Below are 27,683 nucleotides of genomic sequence, written 5' to 3'. Positions count from 1 at the left end.
GTTATTCGCATGTACTCTTTCGGAGAAAAAAGTTGATAAAAGCCTGTGCCGAATATTTTTAGATTGTTCATCATTTTCTTGTTTTCAATTCGTGAGTTAAGAAAGAAAGCTCATACCAACAACCGCCACCGCCACATGCCCACATCCTCCTCTCACCACTGCAACCTTTCACCTATCACAAACATTGAGGTTATCATTAATAAATATATACAAATTAGGTGTAAGATTCTACGTTTAGCTTGAACACGGACATTAGTCAAGAAACTGTCGGTTGCGAGAGGAGAAATTTGAGATGCGGAGATGAGGAGAGTCCACAGAGACTTACAGCTATCGCGGATACGGCTTGCCTCGCCATCAACGTCCTTGCCATTTTACACTGGTTGCAACATGTGAGGGTTCGCCGATGGCAGACCACTCCTTCCTCTTGTTGGTTCAGGCCCCTCACAAATACACAATCAAACTCACGAACAGAAATATATTGAGAGGTGAACAAGACTATTTGTTAAAGAAAGAACACCCACACCATTCATTAAACACATGTGGCTATATATAGCCTTACAGTAAACAAAAAATACTAAATTTACTCCTAAAGACTTGGTATTAGTGGACCCATACTTCTACCCCATGTGCCAACAACTTCTACCCCATGTGCCAATCACCAACGTAAATATCCATACAATTCGGTCAACTCTAATACCTAGTCCAACTACTAAAACTATTATTTAATAAACTAAATATTCCAACCCAATTATTACTAACTAATAAAAACTAACTAGTCAAGATTAATTCCAACAATCACCCCCTTAATCTTGACTATCTCGGTCTTGCTATACGAACCACGCAGGCCCGTCTTCCCCTTTCTCTTTCTAACGTGAACCCTTTTCGGTCTTCGGCTCACGGCTCGGTGTAATGTGAACACTTTCGGTCTTTGTTCACAATCGGTCTTTCCGTCTGAGCTTTTTCCACAAAAGCTTTTTTTTTCGGTATTCCTCGGGTAAACCGTCGGTCTCGGTTACCTCCTTCGGTCTATTGTGAATCCTCCGGTCTCTATTGGATTCACATCTTTCGGTCTCGGTCTTTCTTGGTGCGAACATCCGATGGTCACGCCGTTCGGTCTCTTTCTTCGGTCTTTCTTTGTCTCCCGTCGGAACAAGCTTTCCGAGAGCGGTCTTCCTGTTTCCCACCAGAATTCTCTTTCCGGCAGCGGTCACGGTCTTCTTTCTTGCGAGATGAACTCACCGGTCTTTCTCTTTCTATACGAACCGCACAAGTCCGCTTCTTTCTTTCTTTCTTTTGGTTGTCGATTTCTTCTTCTTTCTGATCGACTCCCGTTCTTTCTTTCTTGTGGCTTGCTACTTTCTTACTTTCTTGCAACGCCATCTTTCTTTCTTACGAGGTCATCTTTCTTTCTCACGAAGTGACGCCGGCCTCTTTTTTCCTTTCTTTCTTGTGCGCCTCTTCTATCTTTCTTGCTTGCTTAATCCAAATTGGATTTCCTTTCTACATGAACCATAAAGGTTCAAACTTGCTAACATATTGAAACTTTCTGCTGAATCTTTCTTGCTATCACTTACTTGCTTCCTTCCTTCCTTCTGCTGATCACCGCTTCTAGATCAGCCCCTTGTGTCTTCCTATCTTTTGTTTGATCCTGGCAGCCAAAGGGCTGTACCCTTTCTCTAAACGACTCTCAAAACGGCCTCCTGTTTCTCACCCGCTCTGATACCAAATGTTGGTTCAGGCCCCTCACAAATACACAATCAAACTCACGAACAGAAATATATTGAGAGGTGAACAAGACTATTTGTTAAAGAAAGAACACCCACACCATTCATTAAACACATGTGGCTATATATAGCCTTACAGTAAACAAAAAATACTAAATTTACTCCTAAAGACTTGGTATTAGTGGACCCATACTTCTACCCCATGTGCCAACAACTTCTACCCCATGTGCCAATCACCAACGTAAATATCCATACAATTCGGTCAACTCTAATACCTAGTCCAACTACTAAAACTATTATTTAATAAACTAAATATTCCAACCCAATTATTACTAACTAATAAAAACTAACTAGTCAAGATTAATTCCAACACCTCTTTCTCTTTGCAAATCTGTGAGAAGCATGTTTGTTAACTGTGAATGAACATTTTGGGAAGGAGTGGCCATTCTTGTCGAGTCTCACCTACATAAGAGATGTAGTATTTTAACCATCTAACGTATAATTCGTATCATTTATTGGCAAAATACACAGCTTTTAACTGTTTAACGCTTACATACTTGCCATTAGTTAACTCGCCATTGTGTGATAGCAAGAAAGCTAAATTTTTCCTTTTAACTTCTAATTCATGGTGACAACCAAGTCCCTATCAATTGAGAAACATATGAACTATTACCTGCACTTACAAGCTAACAAAAAATCAGTTTATATAGTTTAATGTAAAACTATCATGATCATGATAATGAGCGGGTCGTGGTTCAGAATGGGTTTGGGTCAGAATTGGTCAATTTAAAATTGGATCAATTAAGTTCGGATGAAAACGGGTTCTAACTGTTAGGATCAGAGAACACTCACGAACACAGAACTCACACACACACGCAATTTTCTGTTGAAGAACACAAAGAATTTATAGTGGTTTGGTCGATTCTGATCTACATCCACTGTGGTAACTAGGAATATTTGTATTAAGCTTTTGGTACAAAAATTTACAGATACAAACAATCTCTTATATAAGATTGGATGAAAGAGAAGATTGTCACAAAACATGATCCGTGAATAATGGGTTGCTGAGAAGATTGGATCATCTCAGCCCTTTATCTTCTTTTGCTGTTTTGATAAGAATGATTACCTGATGTCCACTTGCTCTAGTGGATTCACACTCAACAATTGATCAAGTTGTCAAGTGGTTGGCTTCACACAACAATCTCCCACTTGAAGCTACGGAATAATCTTCACATGTGCTTCAACTGTGCATCAGTATCTCTGTAAAAAACTTTGATCTTCATACATTCCTAGTTACCCGACCTTCTCTTCAATTAACCTGAAGGCCAGTTGAAGCTATGCAAAGCTTCAACTTCTCTAAGGTGACAACCTTAGTCAACATATCAGATGGATTTTCACTTCCTTTGATCTTCTTCAACTTCAGAGTGCCTTCACTAACTTGCCCTCTGATGAAGTGATATCTCACTGTATGTGCTTTGTCTTCGAATGGAAGACATGATTCTTTGCAAGATGAATTGCACTTTGATTGTCACAGAATAGTGCACAATCAACTTGTTCCTTGCCGAGCTCTTTGAGAAAATTCTTCAACCATATAAGCTCTTTGCTTGCTTCAGCAACTGCCATATACTCAGCTTCTGTGGTTGAAAGGGCAGCACTTTTCTGCAGTCTGGACATCCAGCTTACTGCAGTGCCTCCCACTGTAAAGACATATCCGGTGGTGCTTTTGTAAGATTCTTTACAACCACCAAGGTCAGCATCTGCAAAACCCTTCAGAATAACCTCTTTTCCCTTAAACTGTAATGCCACTTTTGAAGTCCCCTTCAAATATCTTAGCAGCCATTTAACTGCCTCCCAATGTTCTCTCCCTGGATTGGACATAAACCGACTAACAACTCCCACTGCATGAGCTATATCTGGTCTCGTGCATACCATTGCATACATGAGGCTACCAACTACCGATGCATACGGAACTTTAGCCATATCTGCTTTGTCTTCATCTAATCTGGGTGACTGAACTTTAGAAAGCTTAAAGTGACTTCCCAAAGGTGTGCTTCGAATCTTGGCATCTTTAAGGCTGAATCTTTCTAACACTTTCTCAATGTACTTCTCTTGAGAGAGTGTCAAAGAACCATCTTCTTTGTTTCTGAAAATACTCATCCCGAGTATTTGGTTTGCAGCTCCCAAGTCTTTCATCTCAAACTCTTCAGACATTTGCTTCTTCAGCTTCTTGATCTCTGTCATGTCTGAACCTGCAATCAACATATCATCCACATATAGTAATAGAATGATATAAGAACCCTTAAACCTCTTGATGTAACAACAATGGTCATTGTCACATCTCTTGTATCCGACTCTTCTCATGAAGTTATCAAACTTCAAATACCATTGTCTGGGCGCTTGTTTCAGACCATATAAACTCTTTTTCAACTTACACACCAAGTTTCCCTTGCCTTAAACCTGAAAACCTTCTGCTTGTGTCATGTAGATATCTTCTTCTAGGTCACCATGTAAAAAAGCTGTCTTGACATCTAGCTGCTCTAGATGCAAGCCTTCTACTGCTACAATACTGAGAACAAGTCTGATAGTAGTCATATTCACCACTGGAGAAAATATTTCATTGAAATCAATTCCCTCTTTCTGCTGAAATCCCTTGACCACTAATCTTGCTTTGTACCGTTTGGTACTATCATGTTCATCTTTGACACTGAAAACCCACTTGTTATGAAGAGCCTTCTTCCCAGCTGGAAGCTTTGTTAAGTGCCAGGTCTTGTTCTTCTCAAGCGACTTCATTTCTTCTTTCATTGCTAACTCCCACTGCAATGAATCTTTTAACCCCATGGCTTCTGAGTAACACTGGGGTTCACCATTTTCTGTCAAAAGTATGTAATTGACGGATGGTGAATATCTGTCTGGTGGTCTAACGACTCTGGAGGATCTTCTTGGTTGAAACTGAGGAGTTTCTGGGGATTCTGGAATTTGAGGAGCGACCTCTTCTTCTTCTTCTTCTTCTTCTTCTGCAGAATCATTACTAGAATCATCCCTTGAGCTCCCACTGTCGATTGACTCATTCCCATTTTCTGGAATGTCGACTGAAGCTTCTTTCCTTGTTTCACCACTTTCAAATTCAACATAGTCTTTCTGAACTTCTGGTCCTTTGGTGTTTCTGTCTGTGTACAATTCATTTTCATTGAAGACGGCATTCTTGCTTCTTATTACTTTTCTACCTTCATTATCCCAAAGCCTATAACCCATTTGTTCTGACCCATAACCAATGAATGTGCACTTCTTGGATTTTGAGTCTAACTTATCCCTGTCACCAGCTTCTAACAAATCGTAAGCACTACAACCAAAGACTCGTAAGTGTTCGAGACTTACCTCCTTTCCTTGCCACATTTCTTCAGGCAACTTGAAATCTAAGGGACCGGTTGGTGAACGGTTGATCAAGTAGGCTGCAGTGCTAACTGCATCGGCCCAGAATGTCTTGGGCATCCCGGCATTTAGCCTCATGCTTCTAGCCCTCTCATTTAGAGTTCTATTCATTCTCTCAGCTACACCATTCTGCTGAGGAGTTCCGGGAACTGTCTTGATCATCTTTATCCCTTTCTTGGCACAATAGTCAGTGAACTGCTGACTAATGTATTCACCACCATTACCAGACTTTAGGCACTTTACCTTCAAGTTAGTTTCATTTTCAACAGCAGATTTTCATATCTTAAAAGCATCAAATATGGCAGATTTATGCTTAAGAAAATATACCCATACCTTTCGTGTTGAATCATCGATGAAAGTAACATAGTATCTTGAGCCTCCTAGAGATAAAACTGAGGTTGGTCCATATACATCCGAGTGAACAAGCTCCAACTTCTGAGCTTTCGGTGTTTTCCCTGTCTTCACAAAAGTAACCCTCTTTTGTTTTCCAAGAACACAAGGTTCACAGAATTCAGTTTCCACTTTCTTCAAGTCTGGAAACTTACCTTTCTGAACCAACATCTTCAATCCCTTTTCGCTCATGTGTCCGAGTCGGTTGTGCCATAAATTTGATGGACTCGGACCGGTGGTCATTGCATGAACACCTTCAGCAGAAACTTCTGCCATGTATAGAGTACCTTGCTTCTTTCCTTTGGCAATCACTAAATTGCCTTTGATCACTTTCCATTGTCCACCCCCAAAGTGAACATTAAACCCTTCATCATCCAGTTTACCAACTGAAATCAACTTTCTCCTCAAATTAGGAATAACCCTGACATTTTTCAATGTCCATATAGTTCCTAATGAGGTCTTCAAGTCTACATCTCCAATACCTGTGATATCAAGCATTTGATCATCTGCTAAACGAACTTTACCAAAGTTACCTGTTCGTAGATTCTTGACCATATCTGGGCATGAGATAGCATGGAAAGAAGCACTTGAATCCATAATCCAAGATTCAACTGAATCTTCAACAGAACAGATGAGAACATCACCTTGTTCTTCCAAGGATACACTGTTTACTTCTTTCTTTGAAGCGGGTTTTGTACATTGGCTTCTATAGTGACCTTTTTCTTTGCAATTCCAACATTCAACGTCTTTTCTGTTCTTTGACTGTCCCCTTCTTCTGGACTTGGACCTGCCTCGATTTTGTCCTCTTTCGTTTCTTCTTCCTCTACTTTCTGTATGCAATAAAGAACTAGAATTAAAAGTCTCACCACTGCTTCTCCGTCTGATATCTTCGTTTACTATCAAGTCACGAATACTATCGAAAGTGAGTTTGGTAGTGCCGGATGCACTACTAACAGCTGTGACTGTGCCTGACCAACTGTCGGGCAACGATGATAAAAGGAGTAGTGCTTGTACTTCATCTTCAAACTTTATTTCAACTGAGGCTAAACGAGAGATAATCGAGTTAAACTCATTTATGTGGGCGGTAACCGACATGCCTTCCTTCATCTTGGTGTTAACCAATTGTCGGATGAGGAATACTTTGTTTGAAGCGGATGGCTTTTCATACATGTTGGACAAAGCTTTCAATACACCATATGTGGTTGTTTCATTGACAATGTTGTAAGCAACACTCTTTTCCAAAGAAAGCCTAACCACACCCAAATCTTGTCTATCCAACAGCTTCCATTCTTCATCATACATGTCATCTGGTTGTTCTCCTGACATAGGCAAATGCAAACTTTTCTGATACAATAAATCTTTAATTTGCATTTTCCAAAATCCATAATCACTTCCATCGAACTTATCAATCTTGATTTTACTATCTTCTGCCATTAAAAAATTACCAAATTACTACTAACCAAACGAGTTTGTGCTGCTAAGTGGTAATTTATACGAGCGAAAGCAATAATCAGAAACAAATAACTTATCTGTTTCAAGCTTTAATGGAAAGGACAAGTATTGATGGATAATGAGATCTTGTTCAAAGTTGAGGGACCTTTCTGATAAAATTGAGAAATTCAATTTTCTTCACCAGAAATAAAGGTTGAGGGGCCTTTCTGATCAAATTGAAAACTTCAATTCTCCACCACCAGAAATAAAAGATGAGGGGCCTTTCTGATCAAATTGAAAACTTCAATTCTCCACCAGAATAAAACACGGACGTGTTCTCCTTCTTCCCCAATTTCACCAGAACAAAAAAAAAGCTCTGGTTCATTCTTCTACACAGAGTTTCTTCTCCACTTCACAGAGAAAAAAAACCCAAGCTCTCCTCTTCTGTTCGTGTGTCAAACAAGAGCAGGCTGGGTTCAATCGGAACCCTAGACAGCGGCGACGGCTGCGGCGAAGATGACCGGCGGTGGCGGTTCTGGCAGCGGCTGCTGTGAAGAGACAGCTGAAACCGATGCAAATCGAAACCCTAGTTCAGATTTCTGCATCTTCAAGTATCTTCTTCCTTCACCCTTTCTGTTCATGTATCGATCGAGAGCCAACGGCTCTGATACCAGTTGTTAGGATCAGAGAACACTCACGAACACAGAACTCACACACACACGCAATTTTCTGTTGAAGAACACAAAGAATTTATAGTGGTTCGGTCGATTCTCACCTACATCCACTGTGGTAACTAGGAATATTTGTATTAAGCTTTTGGTACAAAAATTTACAGATACAAACAATCTCTTATATAAGATTGGATGAAAAAGAAGATTGTCACAAAACATGATCCGTAAATAATGGGTTGCTGAGAAGATTGGATCATCTTAACCCCTTATCTTCTTTTGCTGTTTTGATAAGAATGATTACCTGATGTCCACTTGCTCTAGTGGATTCACACTCAACAATTGATCAAGTTGTCAAGTGATTGGCTTCACACAACACTAACCAAAATAGGTTTAGGCCCAAACGGGTTCTTACTAAATAATAATCAACAATCATAATTTGTATGCTTGAAAAATAATAAGCTAATCATGTGATGTTGTACCACAAAAACATATTAATAAATTATATAGAAAATTAGATTCAATCTATATCTATATCTATATACTATATATAAGCATTTCCCATGTACAATATTGTAATTTTACTACGCGTATAAATTTCAAAGCATCATATACAAGAAAGAACAAGCCAATTTATAGGGGGCAAACTGGCACATTTCCAAAACTTTTAAGACGTCTCGGGGATAATATAGTGATTTCATACTACATTCATGTCACTAATCAATCTCACCACCGTATGTCCTTTCATCTACCTCCTAAATCTCTAAAGAACCAGATGATCGGTCCATCCCCTTTTCATGAACCTTCAATCGCTCGTGCGGTGAAGATTGTGGATGAGAGCAATGCAGACGGTCTGAACAGGTTCTGGTTATTGGGGTTGGAGGCCGAGTTATTGGATTGGACTAGCCGATTGATTTTGTAAACGCCGGATGAGAGAAGATATGCACCGGTAAGCGGCTTCAACTTCGTGTTGTTTAGTAATTCTTGATTGATCCAGTTTGGTTAGCTAAACCCTAGATCCGTAATCAAATCGAAACATATCAACCCCCATCTTCTTTTTTTGTACAAGAATTTCTACATTTTCTAGGCTAAATTTTCAAACTTTTTTGGGGGTGGTGGGAGTCAGTTTGGTAATACAGGAGGGTCACATTCAAAGGCATTTTTGGAGTTTATATGGAGACTCTTATGAATGCTATTGTCAAGCCAGAGTATCTAAAGCATCAAGACGAACAAGTTAAGCTTCTTGTTGCACTTGTGAGATACCAAGAATTGCTGCCCCTGAAGCTCCATATGAAAATGAAGGTATTTTTTTTTTCCTTTACATGACTATATGTTTGATAATAAGTGCTCAAATTTACACAATTATGGTCTTCTTTTTTCTTTATGGTACTAACTGTGTTTTTTTTTCATTTGCTTTGAGGACATCATTCATTTGTTTGTAAGTACTTTCTAGGGTTAAAAGATACTAAAGACCCATCTTTTGGAAGGATAGTTAACATACCAGAGACCGTTGAAAAGTAAATATCATTTGCTGTGACGTTGGATCTCGAGTGTGATGATGTAGTGAATGAAATATTTAAAACTGTTTTCAATGTTGCCTGGTTAAGTTTTTTTAACTTTAATAAAGTATAGAATGATAAGTGGGATATATAATAGACTGATTTGTTTTGTTTTCATACACGAGCATACTGAAATTGTTACTGTGGTGGTGGAGACAATAATGACGTTTTTTTAAGAAAGTGAGGACATTGGGGAGGACCTTTTACTCATTTTCTATCTGTTTTAGGCCGTGATAAGTAAGTAAGTTAGTGATAAACTCTTTGACCCTTTTTAATTACTAATGACTAATATATGTTTATTGATATAGTTACCAGTTTATCATCAATTGTGTTGATCAGAAAAATACTCAACTTCATTTCTTAGGATATAAGTGTTGACGAGAGATGGTGTGAACGATGCACCAGCACTCAAGCGAGCAGACATCGGTATAGCAGTGGATGACTCCACAGACGCTGCCAGGAGTGCTGCCGGAGAAAGGTGGATGAGGCACAGTATCTTCACGGTGCTAAGGTGCTTCTCTTTCACACTTTTTCTAAACTATTTTTGATATTTTACATATTATATTCTTTCTCTTGCATTGTGTTGATGGGTTCACATTGCTTTCTCTTATGCTCTCTCATGATGTAATAGGAGAAAACAAGTAAGTTTTGGTACCATCATTCAATTGAAGGCCAACTTAATCTGTAGATTTTAAACAGTATGGTGTTAAAACAAATTACCGGATAAACAATTATGCATAGTTATTAAAGGCGCTAGGCGCACTCAAGGCGCATAGGCCTTGCCTGGGGCCTAGGCGCAAAGCCAAAAAAAAGCAAGTGCCTGAGAAAAATAAAGCGCATAAGGAAAAAAATTAAAAATATATTATGTATTAGAAAAAGAATACTATTCTTTAAATAAAATAAACAAAATCTATTATATAACACTGTATATCATTTATTTAGTACCAAAAGTTCTAAAATATTAGTGAATTAGTGTAGAAACGTAGTTTTCCTTGGATAAAAGTACGGATCTGACTAGAATCTTGCCGGAATTTAGAAAATTTGGCCGGATACTCTCCGGGATCTAGGAATCTCGCCGGAATGTGCACCTGAACCATCATCTGGAGAATTAAAGCGCAATTTCCTCGACTTAAGGCAACTGCCTCACCTCGCCTGAAAAATGGGCGTAGGCGCAAGAGGCGATGGCTTTTAACAACTATGCAATTATGAATGTTTTATAGTTGTTTTTTATTGAAGCATTTCTTTAAATTCGATTTAGTCGCTTTTTAAATAGATAAGCGATCTATATAGCCGTTTAGATAGTGTGATCTTAAGTAATTAATTAACAGTTGATTCACTATGAACCAAACCTTTTTATGATTGTTTATAGTTATCTCCAATTTATTTGGGAGGGATTTGTTTGATAGAAATTAGATAAGCCTCTGGCCTGCAATCCTGCATCACAGGTGGTTTAAATAATTTTTCAATTTACAAAATTGAAGTGTCATAAAATGCCTAAGCATGTGTAAAGAGCTTTCAGAACATGATCATCCCTGTCATCACTGTTTCTGAAATGAAAACTAGGGTTTAAAGGGCGGGTTTTTTCATAGGTTTGGAATTCATAATCAAACTTAATCCTTTCTTAGCTGAAAATTAGAGTCTAAAAGGCTGTGATTTTTAAAGATTTTATAACTTATTATATGTGCATGATTTGAACAGAAACAACTGAGAAGAGACATTACAGAGGCGTAAGTAGGGATGAGCACGGTACTCGTTCGGGACCAAACTGGTAATGGTACCGAAAGTACCGGTACCGAAATACAGGGAAAATTGGTACCGGTACGAATATACCTGGTACCGGTACCCGATACCAAATGATCATCCCTAGGCGTAAGACAAAGGCCATGGGGAGTTATAATAGTTCGTTTGCATATTGATTCATGTTTGTTTTTTATATAAGTTAAGTACTAGAACACAAAAAATTGGCATACTGTTTCCTTTAAACAACTCGATTTTAGGCAGTGATAGTGAAAAAAGAGAAAAAAAATGGTTCATAAAGTTGATTTGGTAATCATTGGAGTCTCTGTGGGTCTGGTTGTTGGCTATCTGATATATGAGTGCATTTTGTGTTTTATTATAGAAACATATGATGCCCACTAACTGTGTCTTAAAAAACCTGATATGTGTGTATTCATTGTTTGCCTTTTCTTCTGTTGTGCACGGCTGTCTGCGGATGCAGCCAGTGTTCGTGGTTTGGTTGGTGATGCACTCGCTCAGCTCATTCAAGATTTATCTTCTGTTGAGAAAGTGATGCGTGTTTATAGAGATAAATGTGCAGGTCCCGAAAGAATGGGGATAAAACAAGGTTTGATCGCGGGGGCTGGGTTTGGAGTATCGTGTTTCTTACTTTTTGTGTGTATGCAGCCAGCTTTTACGCCGGAGCTTGGCTTGTTGAGGCGGGAACAACTACATTCCCTAAAGTTTTCCGGGTGAGTGATGTTTGAACTGGAAGCCACAACCTGTTTGTTGATGGTTTGATTATCGGGTCACATTTGATATTGTTGGGACCAATATGTTCTTGTAGGTATTCTATGCTTTGACGATGGCAGCAATGGCCTTGGTTGTAGATATTGATTATGTTGTCATCCAAATATAGAGAATAGATGTATAGAAAGAATGACATCCACAGATATCTTAGCATTGATGGAAGGTTTTCAAAGTGTATGGTGCTTAGAAACACTCTTTTTTTTGTTTTCTCTTTTGTTTTGCTAATGGTACCGTATTTGATCGAAATTGGTGTTGTTCTTTACAATATTGACATAAGTCTTTATGGTTATCAAACGATAGAGCTATCGGGTCGGTAATATAGATACACAACTTATATATGATTTATTTATCGTTTTAAGGTTTGAATTATGTTTCCGCCCCGTATTGTCGACTCCGCTGCAACGCGCGGGTCTCCCACTAGTTACCCATAGTGTGTTAGTTTTTCTCTATGCTCAATACGTATTAAAAATTCAACAGAAGCTCCCAGAAAAAAAATGGTGTTTGATGGCCAAGAAACAAACATGATTAAATGCTCGAAATTAAATACAAAGCTTCATGTAAATAAAAAATATAAGACTTTTAATGAGTGATCAAGTACTTACCAAAAGTCATGGACACCGATACCGTTGCCGGGTCTGTTGGAATCGGGCAGATCAGAGATGTGCGATGTCCGATCCGGTGTGCTCTTCGCCGGAAGCTAACATCACTGCTATCATCTGTATTCGCCCATCTTCTTGCCATAGGAACCCTAGGTCAAAAATAAAAACCCCAAAAAACAACACCACTATGATGGTGGTGGTGACCCTCCGGCCACACCGCGCACTCTTCTCTCTCCCTTTTCCCTTTCTCTCTCTTACAGGAAAAAAAACCCCAAAAGAGCAGAAACACCATACACACACCTTGCTCTCTGTTATCACCTTCCCACATCACCGTCACCGCCAATCATCACCGCTACCGGAAGCCTGAGGTTGCCGGATCTTCACATGCAACCTCTTGATCTACACAAAAGGTTACTGTCGGAATGCTAGAATCATCTCTTTCTGCGACGTTTGAAGGCCTGTACCGTCAGCCGTATTTGAAGGTCTGTACTGACAGCCGTCTTTGAAGGTCTGTACCGACAACCTTGGTACGAAACCTGAAGTTCTACCGGTTGCCGTGTCAAAACCAGCCGACCATCACCACCGCCAAGAGGGGGGCTAGCGGGAGACGGTGGCTCTGCTCTCTCTCAACCTCTAAGCTTTCTCTCTTACTCCTCCCTGTAAACCCTATTCTCTGTTATAGAGCAAAAGAAAATGGGGTGGTAAATCCCTAGATGCCCTTGGTTACTTCATTTCATCCGTTTTTTTAATTATTAATCTTTCTATTAGACCATGTGTAGTGGTAGAACACTATAATGCCCCCATCATGGGGCGTTTTGCGCCATGTGGCGTCCTAGTCAGCAAAGGGGCATTATAGCAAAAGTGGTGTAGTGGGTATAATGCCCCATAATGCCCCATTCAATCATTTTACATTTATTTTTGTTTCGGTCGAAAGATGGTGGCAACGGTCGAAAGATGGTGGCAACGGTCGAAAGATGGGGGGTCGAAAGATGGTGGCAACGGTCGAAAGATGGTGGCAGCGTTATAATTTAAACGCCGAACGGGATTTTTTTCGAAAATAACGCCGTAAAACGCCCCCTGTAATGGGGGGTTGGGCGTTTTCGGGCGTTTTCGCGCAATTTTTTTTTTAAAAAAAACGCCCCATTACGCTTGGTCTTATAATAAATGAAAATCTTTTATGGACACATGTCAGTTCCTGGTGCTTTCTCATATTATTTTTTTTATTTATCTCTTATATTAAATATTAAATAATAACAAAATAATAAGGGATATTAGTTTTAAACAAAAATTAGATAAGAATAAATCTTTCTTTTTCTATAAATAATTTTAAACAAAATTTTAGATTTCTACTCGATCCTCTAGTGGATTTGCTTGCTTTATGTGTAAAATATCTATTATTTATTTAATATTTTCAGATTATTATAATAAAAATAATAAAAAATGCTTAAAAACCCATTTAATATATTTAATGTTATCGGTTAAGCAAATATATATTAACCATAATTCTTTTGAATTATTTTGCTTTAACTTCAAACTATGATATTATTTTTAATAGGTTAATATTAAATTAATTTGATAATAATCTAAATATACCAAACTAGGTTATAACCCCGTGTATTACACGGGTTGAATAAATAAATTTTATATACTAAATAATAAAACAATATATCTTTAAAAACCTTCTTTATTGCACAAGTTGAATAAATATAATTTATATATTAAATAATAAAAAGTCATATCTATAAGAACAATATCGTACAGGTTGAATAAATGTAATTTTATATACAAAATAAAAAAGTTATATCTTTAAAACCACGTGTATTACACGAGCTGAATAAATGTAATATTGTTTACCAAATAATAAAATAATACATCTTTAAAAAACCCCATTTATTACACGAGTTGAATAAATGTAATTTTATATACCTAATAATAAAAAAATACATCTTTAAAAATATGCGTATTACACGGTTTGAATAAATATAATTTTCTGTACTAAATAATAAAAAAATATATATCCTTAAAAAATCTCGTGTATTGTACGAATTGAATAAATCTAATTTCATACATCAAATAATAAAATTACGATTTTGGCCCCTTGATTATGTCACTTTTATCCTTTTAGCCCAAAAAAGAATTTTTTGACATCTAAGACCCCAACGTCTTTTTTTCTAACCTTTTTGGCCCCTAATGTCTTTTTTTAACTCTTTTGGCCCCTAACATTTAATGAATGAGGTTAGTGTTAGGGGCCAAAATGATTAGAAAAGAAGATGTTGGAGGCTCAGATATTAAAAATTCTTGGGCTAAAAGGGTAAAAGTTATATATAACTTTAAAATAATAATTATCTATAAGAGATAATTTGATAAGTAAATATTAAATGATTACTAATAATTAAATAAATATTATGTTTTCTAATACCATGAAAACATAATATTTATTACTTACATCCGCATATAATTTGTGTAGATCATGGTATTAGAGCTGTAAAGATTTAATAGAAATAAATATTAGGTTACAAATTATAGTAAATAAATATTATGTTTTCTAATAATTTTAATTATAAAAGATTAAATTAAAATAATAATTATCTATAAGAGATGCCCTAATATGATGACAAGTGTCCTAAAAGTGGTTTCTTTTATTATATAGTATAGATTCAAAAGCTTTTTATTCATTAATCTTTATCTTTACTTGTATAATAAAAAGAAACCACTTTAGGGACACTTGTCATCATATTAGACCATCTCCTATAAATAATTATTATTTTAGTTTAATCTCTTCTAATTAATTATATATAATCCTCCTACTAAATATTATTTTGTTTAATATCTTATATTATAGATAACCCCCCTACTAAATATTATTAGTTTAATATTTTATTGATAATTATTATTTAGTTTAATCTCCTTCTCATTTATAATATTATTTATTTGAATTAATTATATTTGAACGTTTTGTTTACTTTAGTATCAAATATATTTTACAAAACTTAAAATAAAATTAACTAATATTATTTATCATTTATACATTTACGGAATTTTTAATAAAGGGTTAAATTTATTGAGACTTCGTTACCAAATTTTGCAACAACAGAATAATCTATTTTTATCACGAAAACTAAACTTTGTATTAATATATTAAATATTTTTATTTGGTAAACAATATTACATTTATTCAACCCGTGTAATACATATGGTTTTAAAGATATAACTTTTTTATTTGGTATATAAAATTACGTTTATTCAACCCGTACAATATGGTTCTTATACATATAACTTTTTATTGTTTAATATATAAATTATATTTATTCAACCCATACAATAAATGAGGTTTTTAAAGATATATTGTTTTATTATTTAGTATACAAAATTTATTTATTCAACCCCGTGTAATACACAGGGTTATAACCTAGTTTTTAATATAGAGGAGAATATGTTTATTCTAGATTTGTGTGTTACTTACTAAATTTTTAGAAGATGTTCGTCATAAAATTCTTAATGTTTATCAAGATTTTCGAAAAATTATAACATATTTTGGTTCAAAATCAGGATTGAAATATGTTTTAGAATATTTAGGGATATAATAACTAAACCAAAAGACTTACGTAATACGTATACCTAGAGCTGCAAACGAATCAAACGAACACGAACAAGTCTTTGTTTGTGTTTGTTTGTTAAGAAATATGTTTGTTCACGAACTGTTTATGAACGCTTACCGAACGAGAATTTATGTTCGTGTTTGTTTGTTAAGGAAATGAACTTGTTCGTGTTTGTTTGTGTTTGTTTTAGGCAACGAATGAAAAATGAAAACGAACAATGATTAACACAAATGAGCACAAACTAATATTCATGAACACAAATGGTGACAAACGAACACAAACAAACGTCCATGACCAAAATATATAATACATTGACACTTATTAAATATTTTATTTGTTGGAAAGTTGAAGTATTTAATTTAAATAAAATATAAAAGCTAAAAACAATAATAAACTATCGAACACAAACGAACATGTTATCGAAGGTTTACAAACATAAATGAACGAACGAGCTCTTTGTTCATGTTTGTTCATTTAACTAAACGAACGAAATTTCTTGTTTGTGTTCGTTTGTTTAATAAACGAACGAACACAAACGAACGTCCCGCCGAACGGTTCACGAACAGTTCGCCAAATGTTTGGTTCGTTTGCAGCTGGTATACCTCTAAAACATTTTGAATTCTTTAAATTAGAAAACAAATTTCAATATTAATCTCTAAAGATTTGAACCAAATCCTATCACTATTTTTTAATTTTCGAGATAAGTTTAAGGATTTATATTAAATAATTTTCGGATTTTAAAGCGAGTTCATGGATTTTTTTTTTTTGAACGGCAAATTTGGATCCGGACAACTGGAGTATCATCGTGCCACCAACAGAACCATCCGATCATATCCATCTCTACTAGGCAATAATGTCTATACATAAATTCAGGAGGAAACCTAATAAATCTGGGAAAACCCCTTTGTGGAAATCCCACCAATTCATAGATTTTATTAGTTTTCATTTTTTAGTTCATGAGTTCTACAGACAGTGACGGATCTAGAAAATCTTCGTAGCGGTAACTTTTTATAAAAAAATGGTAACGAAGTCGAAAAACGTCAATTTTTTTCCAAAATTTACACTACCGTCAGAGTGCCAAGCGGTAGCGGAGGCTACCCCTTCCCCTAAGGTAGATCCGCCCCTATCTACAGATAAGTTTAAGGATTTATATTAAATAATTTTCGGATTTTAAAGCGAGTTCATGGATTTTATTAGTTTTCATTTTTTAGTTCATGAGTTCTACATGAGCTTTCGGATTATTATGGGTTCATGGTTTAACATGAGTTTTCGGATTATAATGGGGTTACGAGTTTTCAAGAATATTTTCTCAAAATCCATAATAAAACCCGAAAACATAATTGTTCCCGAATATATCCTCATCCCGAAAATCCATATTACCGAAAACATCATTTAACAGAAAAAAACGAAAACATTAAACAAGAAAACCCACATTCTCGAGCATCCTAACTCTCCGAGAACATAGGGTTCGTTTGGTTCGTAGAATATTTACGAAGAAATTGGAATTCGATGGAATTGGAATTAATTCCAATCATGATTGCAAAAGTCGCTGGACGCACCCTAGTCGGATTTGAGAGTACTCGGGAAGTTCTCGGCCTAGGCAGAGATTACTCGGGGAGTAATTGGCCTAGGCGAACAGTACTCGGGCCTCGGCAGCCTACCTTCTAGCGAGTACTCAGGGAGTACTCGAAGCCTAGATGGGACTTTTACAACCATAATTCCAATAAAAGAGTGTGTTGTGTTTGGTTTATAAAGTCGTGAATGGAATTGGATTGTAGAAAAAATAATTTGACAACATTACCCTTAACAAAAATAACAAAAAAATATTCCTCCACCCCTACCCATTCTTTCACTCTCATACCTAACCCTAATGAATATATTTGACAAAAATAGCTGGTGGCTGGAAGCTGATAGCTGGTAGCTAGTAGCTGTAGCTTTTTAGATATATTTGGTGTTTGACAGAGTAGCTGAAGCTTTTAATAAAATGTATAAAATGACCAAATTGGACATAACTAAAAAATTAAAAAGTTTGTACATTAAAAAGTTCATTATCTTTAGAGGTTAAAATAGTCAATTTTTTTTCCTTAAAAGCTTGTAGCTCATTCTAAACGCTACTAGTAGGAGCGTTCAACCAAAAGATTCAAGCTTCTAACCTAAAAGTTTCATGCTCATTCAATCAAACAAGGTTTTTTATTGAGTGTGAGTTTTTTCTTAAAAGCTTAAAGCTGGAAGCTCCTAAAAGCTTCATACCAAACATTTCCCAATATGGTTCATCGATTTTTTTTCATCTCTATCACCATTGCAATTCATTTGATAGTTAAAATCGTATGTTAAGTTGATTTAATGTGATATATCGTCACCACTAATCCAATTCTTAAGATTACGTTACCGATTGTTTCACATATCTTTTGTTGGTTCAGTTTTTTCTAGTGTTAAGGAAGAATAATTTCAATCTAATTGAATCTATTGATTTCGGCTTTTCATGGTTGTTGTCCATCCACAAATTGTTGTTTATATGTTGATCTCAATCACCGATATGTAGAAACGGGGGAGGACTGATTTTTAAAATAATCACAGTTACCACTTACAAGGCGGATGAAAGATTTAAAAGGTTTTTTTTGGTAACTTTGGAACTTCTTATGGAATTTTAGAATTCCTTCACCAATAGGAAGGAAAGTTAAAATCCTATGTTTATGTGAACCAAACATGCCCATAATATATCCGAATACTATCATTTTCTCGAAAACATTAAAATTCCAATGCCATCATATTATAGAATCAAACATGCCCATAATATATCCGAAAACTTATCATTTTCTGGAAAGAGTAAACTGCTATTTTCCTCCTTGTGGTTTGGGCACTTTTGTCATTTTAGTCCAAAACTTAAACTTTTTAAATCTGGGTCCCTGTGGTTTCGTTTTTGTTGCCATTTTGGTCCAAAACTCAAATCAGGTCAGATTTTTTTTTTTAAAAAAAAAACCCTGCTATTTTGTCCTTTTTTTAAGGGGCAAAATGATCATTTAAAAAAAAAACCTTGTCTCTCTCTCTCTTCTCTCTCTATCTGCAGATCATCACCACCTCCATTGTTAAAATCTTCATCATCTTCATCTCTGTTTCACCATCATCAACCTGCAACTTGTTCCCGGTCATCTTTATCACCACCGATCTTTATCCCCGGTCATCTTTATCACCTCCGTTCAACCTGCAACCATCTCGTTCATCGTCTTCAACAACAGAAGTCACCATCATCTTCAATCAAACAACATAAAAACATCTAACCTGTTAACCAAATCAAACAACAACAACATCAATTTACACAAAAATCAGTCCCTAGAACCAAATTAACTTCAAAACAACATAAAAACTGTAAGCACAAACACTCTGATAGCATCAATTAACAAAACTACCTACCAAAATAAAAAAAACCCCTAAAAACTGAAACCCTAGATGAAACAAAACAAAACCTAAACAGAGGAGATAGATGGCGGCGGCGAGGAGGACGGTGATGGTGGAGGAGATGTAAGGGTGGTTTGGCAACGGACTACGAATCGATATTTCATCCAAGAAGATGCGAAAAGGGCGCCAAAATTAGCTTCAGTTTCGTCTGTAATTTCTAAAATTGAGACGAAACTGGTTAACCCTACAGATTTGAATGACAGTTTCCCCCTTCCAGATGAGAAAACTTTCTATTCGAACCTTGAATCCGACTAAAAAAGGTGGCTTCAGTTGCAGCCTGATTAAATCTCGTTCATCGTCTTCGCAGGGTATGGTGGCGGAGGAAAGTGAAGGGTGCAGACTTGATCGGTTCGAGACTTTTGTGCAGATTTGGTTAACATATATATATAAATTGATGTTGTTGTTTGATTTGGCAGAGGAAAGTGAAGAATGTAGAGGGGATGAATGAAGAATGCAGAGGGTGAAAGAAGAAAAGGAGAGAGGGATGGGGGTGGGGTGGGGGTGGCAAAATGACCAAAATGCCCTTCAGAAAAGGACAAAATAGCAGGGTTTTTTTTTAAGAAATCTGACCTAATTTGAGTTTTGGGCCAAAATGGCAACAAAAACGAAACCACAGGGACTCAGATTTAAAAAGTTTGAGATTTGGACTAAAATGGCAAAAGTGCCCAAACTACAGGGACCAAAATGGCAGTTTACTCTTCTGGAAAACATTAATGTTACCCATAAATTTTTTTTCCGTAAAACCTTATTTATATCAAACTTTTTTTAACAAACCTTAAAAGCTTAACTTGAATGAGCTTTTGATGTTTCATTTCTACCTAAAGGTGTCACACCCTGATTTTCAGTGAGCCCGATTGGTGGGTTTATGCATGACGACTGATAACGTTTTCACAAAAAGCAGCTGAAGATAGATTTAAAATTAATAACATAAAAGTTTTAAATTTATTAAATAAAATTTATAACGAATGTTCGATACAAGTCCCACAAAGTAGGATCAGATATAAAAGCGAGCTTAGGAAATCATAGGCCTTTAAGAAGTGGGGTTGCAAATTCCAAGACTTTTCTTTTGACCGAACCATTCAACCCTATATTCAGGGCTCGTTATCTGTGGTTTAATCTTTTGAAAATACGTCAGCTTTCGCTGATAATACAATTAACCGACTCATTTGTAAAATATTATTTTCATAAATCATTTGATACATATTATGACAACCCGTGGGTAAGATACTCAACGTTCAAGTATAAAATCACATCTAAATTGAGATACATAAAAGAGAGGCTCAATAAAACATTGGATTGTTTCGGGTAGAAAAACGTCGACTATTCCAAAGTGGGTCGAATGCCTTTCGAATTAGAGAAAATGTGCTTTGGCCTATAGGTAAGATACTCTCGTCGAGAAGCAATTAATGGTATCTTACCCTTCCAGTTACTACACGTCTTTAATCGATTGAAACAATCGGGACTTTGGCGAGATTGAAAATCGAGGAATGGGACTTAATCGACGAGATGCGGGTTTCACCCTAACTTGACGATTTCGTACCCTAAATGTGGTTGGTACTCGTCGAGTCAAAATAAAATTTTAACGCTTTGACGAGGGCCCACTAGAGTTGAAATGGAAATTACCATTAAGTTGTGGATTTCACTCCTAGCTTAATGGTGCAATTTCGTGCAAAAATAGTTTAAGGTAGGATGAGAGTCGTTTACCAAATTGTGGGTTTCACGCCTATTTTGGTAAAGTCGTCTCGTCTTTTGTTACAAGAGTCTTCAAATAATCAAAAGTGTATTCGTGTTAGCCTTAGGAAAGGCATGTAAATTTAACAAATAGGAAGTATTGCTAGGAAGCATGTAAGGTAGAATGCATAAGTTTTAAACAACATTTAAGAGGCAAAGTTCCTAAAACTATAGACTAGGGCAAAGCATTCCTACTTATTCCTAATTCCCTATAGTTATGGTTCTGATACCAATCTGTCACACCCCAACCGATGGCGGAAACATCGGGATGAGACGAAATAGATTGCAAGAGACTTCACAACACCATGTGACAATATTAATTAAGTTCAAATTTCATTTCAAAAACTAGATTGTCATACATGATTCAAATACAAGAAATAACATTGTCTCACAATAAGCATAACATCAAAATAGATAAATTAATCTACGTGTGTATCTAAGTCCACCTAAATCTTGTTCCATCTTGATTCATCATCTCAACAATTCAACCTGCAACATGTATTAAAATAGAGTTCAATGCAAAAGCAAAGGCGAGTATACAAGTTTGTTACATAGCATAATATAGAATAAAGTTGTTTAAAGTGCTCATATCCAACATGAATCATATTAAGCAAGTTTACTAGCATGCCGAAACGGTGTACGTATATGTTCAAACCCAAGAATCCAATGCGTTAAAATAGCCTATCCCCGGTTAGAATAAAGGGAGGTTAACATGTTTGACTTAACAATACCCCAAGAATCGTGGGCGGTGCATTACTCCTATAGCGCTATAATTGTTAAGGTAGGCTAGCAAAGTTAATGAAGCATATATTGACACAAATAGTTTACATTAGCATAACAAGTCTAACAAGTATCATATAGTTTCATGTTAAGCATTGATAGAGTTTAAAATAGTTCCATGTGTTGTGTAATTTGTATAACATACATGTTGCATCCCAAAGTGATAAAAAGGAAAACGGGATCGAGTATACTCACGGTTTTGCAATCTTTCCTACTTGAAACCCCGCGAGTGATGTTGGTGGATAGATTAGTTTGGAGCACATTGTCCTTCTACATGAGGAAACATAGGTGTGTGAGTTTGGGGAATCGGAAGATTATAGATTAGGAGTCTAAAAGGTAAGGAAAATAGCATAAGTGAAAATAATCATCTTGTACACATAACACTTGTTCTTGACACTATTGAAACTCAAAAGAGTTTGTATGATTTGATGGATTCAAAGGTCCATTAGAGTTGTAACAAGGGCATGGTCATAGATGATGCAACATGTTCTTGACAAGTTACTGTCAAGTTATCATCAAGTTTAGTTACTTAGGTATATATATATACATATATATATATATATATGAAATTAATAGATAATAAAGATTACAAAGTCCTATGGTTCAAGCATGAGGTAGGAGATTAATGTCTTCATTTAGGCACCTCTTTGTTGTTTTGGTCAAAAATTACCGAAGCAATTAAGTGATCAAATTAGTTAAGTGAGGTAGTGTGCTAAGAGAATGTGTTCAAAAATATGTTAATTGAGTTATTTGCAAAAGCAGTTTCAGGATACGGCTCAAGATATAGAGCTGTGTCTGTGATCAAACAATGAGCAAAAAAGTAAAGGTTGACACGTGATGTACGAGGAAAGCCCTTGATCAATCTAGATCGCCGGCACAAAACCTCGGGAGCTGACAATCGCAGCTGCCTTGTTCTTCAATTACTTCAAATATCAGGATACAGTGCAGGATGTAGTGCGGATCAACTAGGTGTTACAATGTAATTTGGGTATAAGTGTTTGCTAGAAGCTAGAGAGCTAAAGTGTACGAAAGAGTGCGAGTGTAAAAAATTGTGTGCCTTAATCTGATCCGCCCCATCTATTTATAGTAAAAGAAATTGAACAAACTATCCTATTAAACCGGGATCCGGCGAATATTCCCCACTTGAACGTTGTAAACCTGGTCTTTCGGGTCCAACGTCTCTTAAACAACTGATTTGCCCGAGTCTCTAGGAGAAGAAGTCCATATGACCGTTAGTGACTTGTAGCCTCTTACCTGCACGTGAATTATTAAGTTAACACCAGGATATCGCCCGGGATGTTACCAATATCCCGATTCAGTATCCTGATCACAAACAAACAGTCAAAAGCAAGATATTAGTCAGGATATATAGGCTCAGAAAATGGCCCATAACATTTGTGTCATAGAATTCATACATGAGGTAGGAAAAACAAGCTTCCATTTAGGTACCTCTATTGTTCAACACTACACTTGTTGTTATAAACAACAAGGAGGGTCATGAACTTACAAGAATAATGTAATACAATAACTAATCTATGAGAAAACATCAAGAAGTGAGTGGATTTTTATGAAAGATAGCCTAAGCTAGTCTAATAATCATACATTCATTAAGCTTCAAGCTGGAACACTTCTTGTGGGTAAAACCCTAACTAAAACAGAAAGTTTGTGAGGTTTTATCCTCTTATTTAACATGTCTCAACCTTGTTTTTATGCCTAAATAACCATAGATGAGGTTATAAGGATTAGGACATAGGTTTGAGATGAGTTAGACTCAAGTTTGAACAAGTTTAGTGAAGTTTGAATCAAAACAAAATCGAACAGTGAACTTTGGAGCCTTTTTGCCGGAGTTCCAGGGACTTATTTACTGTGAAACCCCATGGAATTGAAGGTAAGGTCAATCCAAGCACATAGGAAAATGAATGAGGCAAAATGGATAAGAAACGAAGAAGTTATGCTCACTTTAGTGAAGAGGTAGCAATCTGCTCGAATCTGGAAACTCAGCTGCGTTTTTGATGTTTTAAGAGTGATTTGGATGAGTTTGCAAAGTGATTTAAGCTTGGGAATGGTTTGGTATTTATGGGGAGTGATTAGGTTAGGTTTAGGTGAGTATTTAATGTTAAAAAGTAGTTTAAAACAAAAAAATACAAGGAAAACCGCCAAAAAACACGAGTTGAAAGTGGCTGCTGTTGTTTCAGTGCGCTAGGCTGGCCTAGCTGCTGTTGACCAGTCCATATATAAAATGTGAGCTGTGTTTCTTCAAATGTGAAGACCCAGCTCAGCTGGTTGTGCGCGTGTTGTTTTGACGAGCAACCCGTGGTCAGCGTCCTTTTTATTCTTTTTTTGTTTTGTTTTAAACACAACCTCATACTTTCAGCATATCACACAATGGTCCCTGCACTTTTATACTTTCAAAAATTACATAACTAACCCCTGTATTATTAGTTAATCTATTTATATTAAAAGAAAAACTAATATTTTAGTTTAAACTAACTAAGTTATTTTACTAACTTTAATATTTAACGAGATTAACTAGTTTATTAATAAAAACTTTTTTTTAAATAGATACATTAATTAATTAAATAAAATAGGATTAGAAAAAATAAACCATATTTATGAACGAGTGTAAATTAGGATAAAAATCATTAAACGATTAATCATTTCATGAAGCTTTCGAGTCTCATTATTCTAAGAGTTTTAACCAGTTTAACGAGAATCAAGTGTCGGTAAATAACGAATCAAGAATCCACAGATAATATTTCGTTCAAACGAGAATTGATTAACAGTTGCACATGATATGAATACACAATATAGTTTCGTTTTCATTATGATCGATAGTCTCGAATTACAAACGGAACGAAAGTAGAATACAAAGAGAGTGCAAGTGTCTAAATATGAAAAGTACAACATGATTGCTAAAATAAGAAAGTGCGGAAAATGCGGAGCGTTACAGTCTCCCCTCCTTTAGGGAATTTCGTCCCGAAATTTAGGAAGAAGTAGGGAAAAGATATGGATACTTCGTCTTCATGTCACTCTTGAGTTCCCAAGTGAATTCGGCACCACGTTTTCCTTCCCATCGAACCTTGACGGTAGGAATTTTACTGCACCTCAACAATTTGACGCCTTGATCCATGATTTCGACGGGTTTTTCCACAAAATGCATAGTTTCGTTGACTTGAAGATCTTCAAGGGGAACTTGAAGTACTTCTTCAGCGAGACACTTCTTTAGATTCGAGACATGAAAGGTTGGATGAACGTTGCTGAGTTCTTGAGGTAAATCGAGTCGATAAGCCACCTTGCCAGTATCTTGAAAGGACCAACATAGCGAGGGGCAAGTTTTCCCTTTTTACCAAAACGAACTACTCCTTTCCAAGGAGATACTTTGAGTAAAACAAGGTCACCAACGTTAAACTCCAATGGTTTGCGTCTCTTGTCAGCATTGCTCTTTTATCGACTACGAGCCTTGAGTAGATTATCGTGGATTTGAAGAATCTTATTCCTTGTTTCTTGTATGATTTCAGGACCAGTAAATTGTTTGTCACCAACCTCGTGCCAGCTTAAAGGAGATCGGCATTTGCGACCATACAAAGCTTCGAAGGAAGCCATTTGAATACTGGAGTGGTAGTTATTGTTGTACAAGAACTCGATCAATGGTAAATGCACATCCCAACTACCACCAAAGTCGATGACACAAGAACGGAGCATGTCCTCTAGGGTTTGGATAGTACGTTTAGTCTGTCCATCCGTTTGAGGATGAAAGGCCGTACTGAGATTCAAATGAGAACCCATAGCGGACTGGAAAGTTTGCCAAAGACGCGAAGTGAAACGACCATCACGATCGGAAATGATATCGAGAGGAATACCATGACGACATATAATCTCATCAGTATAGATTCGAGCGAGTTTCTCAACTTCGAAGTCTTCGCGAATAGGAAGAAAGTGAGCTGATTTAGTCAAACGATCGATGATTACCCAAATGCTATCATGACCTGAAGGTGTGTGAGGGAGTTTGGTTACGAAGTCCATAGCGATGCTATCCTACTTCCAAACAGGGATTTCAGGTTGCTCAAGCATTCCAGAAGGTCGTTGATGCTCAGCTTTGACTTTCGAGCAGGTAAGACACTTAGAAACATAAGTGGCGATTTCTTTCTTCATACCAGGCCACCAATAGGATGTACGTAGATCGTGGTACATCTTGTCAGCACCAGGATGAATTGAGTACTTAGATTTGTGTGCCTCGTTCATTATGAGTTCACGAAGATTATCGCGATTTGGTACCCAAATGCGATCACGACAGTATAGGAGACCATCAGATTTTGAAACGAGTTGGTCTTCAGTAGCTCCACGTATTTCTACGAACATGGTTCCTTCATTGATAGACGAGTATTGCGCATTCTCGAATGCAAATGTGAAGGTCGCTCGAGATATGAAAACAACGAGTACTATTAATATGAGTCTTACGACTAAGAGCGTCGGCCACGACATTCGCTTTTCCAGGATGATAGCGAATCTCGCAGTCGTAGTCGTTAAGCAATTCCACCCATCGACGTTGTCGCATGTTAAGCTCTTTATGGTTAAAGATGTGTTGTAGGCTCTTGTGGTCACCACACACTTTGTACCATATAGTTAGTGTCACCAAATCTTTAACGCAAAAACAACTGCGCCAAGCTGGAGATCGTGGGTAGTATAGTTTTTCTCATGTATTTTGAGTTGACGAGAGGCGTAAGCGATGACTTTGTCTCGTTGCATGAGAACACAACCAAGACCACGATTCGAGGCATCACAATATACCACGAAGTCATCGTTTCCATCAGGGAGAGCAAGAATAAGAGCGTTACAAAGCAAATCCATGAGAGTTTGAAAAGATTTCTCTTGCTCAGGACCCCAAGCAAAAGGTTTCTCTTTTTGAGTCAACCAAGTGAGAGGAACGACGATCTCTGAAAAGTTCGAGATGAATCGGCGGTAATAACTCGCCAATCCTAAGAATGAACGGATTTCAGAAGGAGATTTAGGCGCGGTCCAATTCTTCACTGCTTCGATTTTGGAAGGATCAACATGGATTCCTTTTTCACTAACCACGTGCCCAAGGAATTGGACTTCTTTGATCCAGAACTCGCATTTAGAAAACTACGCGTAAAGAAGTTCAGTACGTAAGAGCTCAAGTATAAGGCGTAGATGACGCTCGTGATCGGCTTGAGATTTAGAATAAATAAGAATGTCATCAATGAAGACGATCACAAAGCGATCCAAATAGGGTTTACAAACACGATTCATAAGATCCATGAACACAGCGGGCGCGTTAGTTAAGCCAAAAGGTACACCCCAACCGATGGCGGAAACATCGGGATGAGAAGAAATAGATTGCAAGAGACTTCACAACACTATGTGACAATATTAATTAAGTTGAAATTTCATTTCAAAAACTAGATTGTCATACATGATCTAAATACAAGAAATAACGTTGTCTCACAATAAGCATAACATCAAAATAGATAAATTAATCTAGGTGTGTATCTAAATCCACCTAAATCTTATTTCATCTTGATTCATCATCTCAACAATTCAACCTGCAACATGTATTAAAATAGAGTTCAATGCAAAAGCAAAGGCGAGTATACAAGTTTGTTACATAGCATAATATAGAATAAAGTTGTTTAAAGTGCTCATATCCAACATGAATCATATTAAGCAAGTTTACTAGCATGCCGAAACGGTGTACTTATATGTTCAAACCCAAGAATCCAATGCGTTAAAATAGCCTATCCCCGGTTAGAATAAAGGGAGGTTAACATGT

General features: G+C 36.6%; 1 long non-coding RNA gene across 6 annotated transcripts; it reads left to right on the top strand.

Annotated features, from left to right (window-relative positions):
- Window positions 1–7,324: 7,324 nt before the first annotated feature.
- On the top strand, window positions 7,325–11,973 carry LOC110871977. Of its 6 annotated transcripts, none has more exons than XR_002554030.2 (4): window positions 8,322–8,591; window positions 8,769–9,712; window positions 11,420–11,669; window positions 11,765–11,973. It is a non-coding gene; the product is annotated as an uncharacterized LOC110871977 (long non-coding RNA). The 6 variants fall into 6 exon arrangements; XR_004861340.1 differs by having other exon boundaries at window positions 8,451–8,591; window positions 8,769–8,944; window positions 9,566–11,669; XR_004861341.1 differs by having other exon boundaries at window positions 8,451–8,591; window positions 8,769–9,438; window positions 9,566–11,669.
- The last annotated feature ends 15,710 nt before the right edge of the window (window positions 11,974–27,683 follow it).

This window comes from Helianthus annuus, chromosome 6, assembly GCF_002127325.2.
Source record: "Helianthus annuus cultivar XRQ/B chromosome 6, HanXRQr2.0-SUNRISE, whole genome shotgun sequence".
In the NCBI taxonomy this organism is placed as follows: Eukaryota; Viridiplantae; Streptophyta; class Magnoliopsida; order Asterales; family Asteraceae; genus Helianthus; species Helianthus annuus.
Note: the sequence above shows the minus strand (reverse complement) of the source record. Positions and strands in the feature narration are given on the sequence as shown.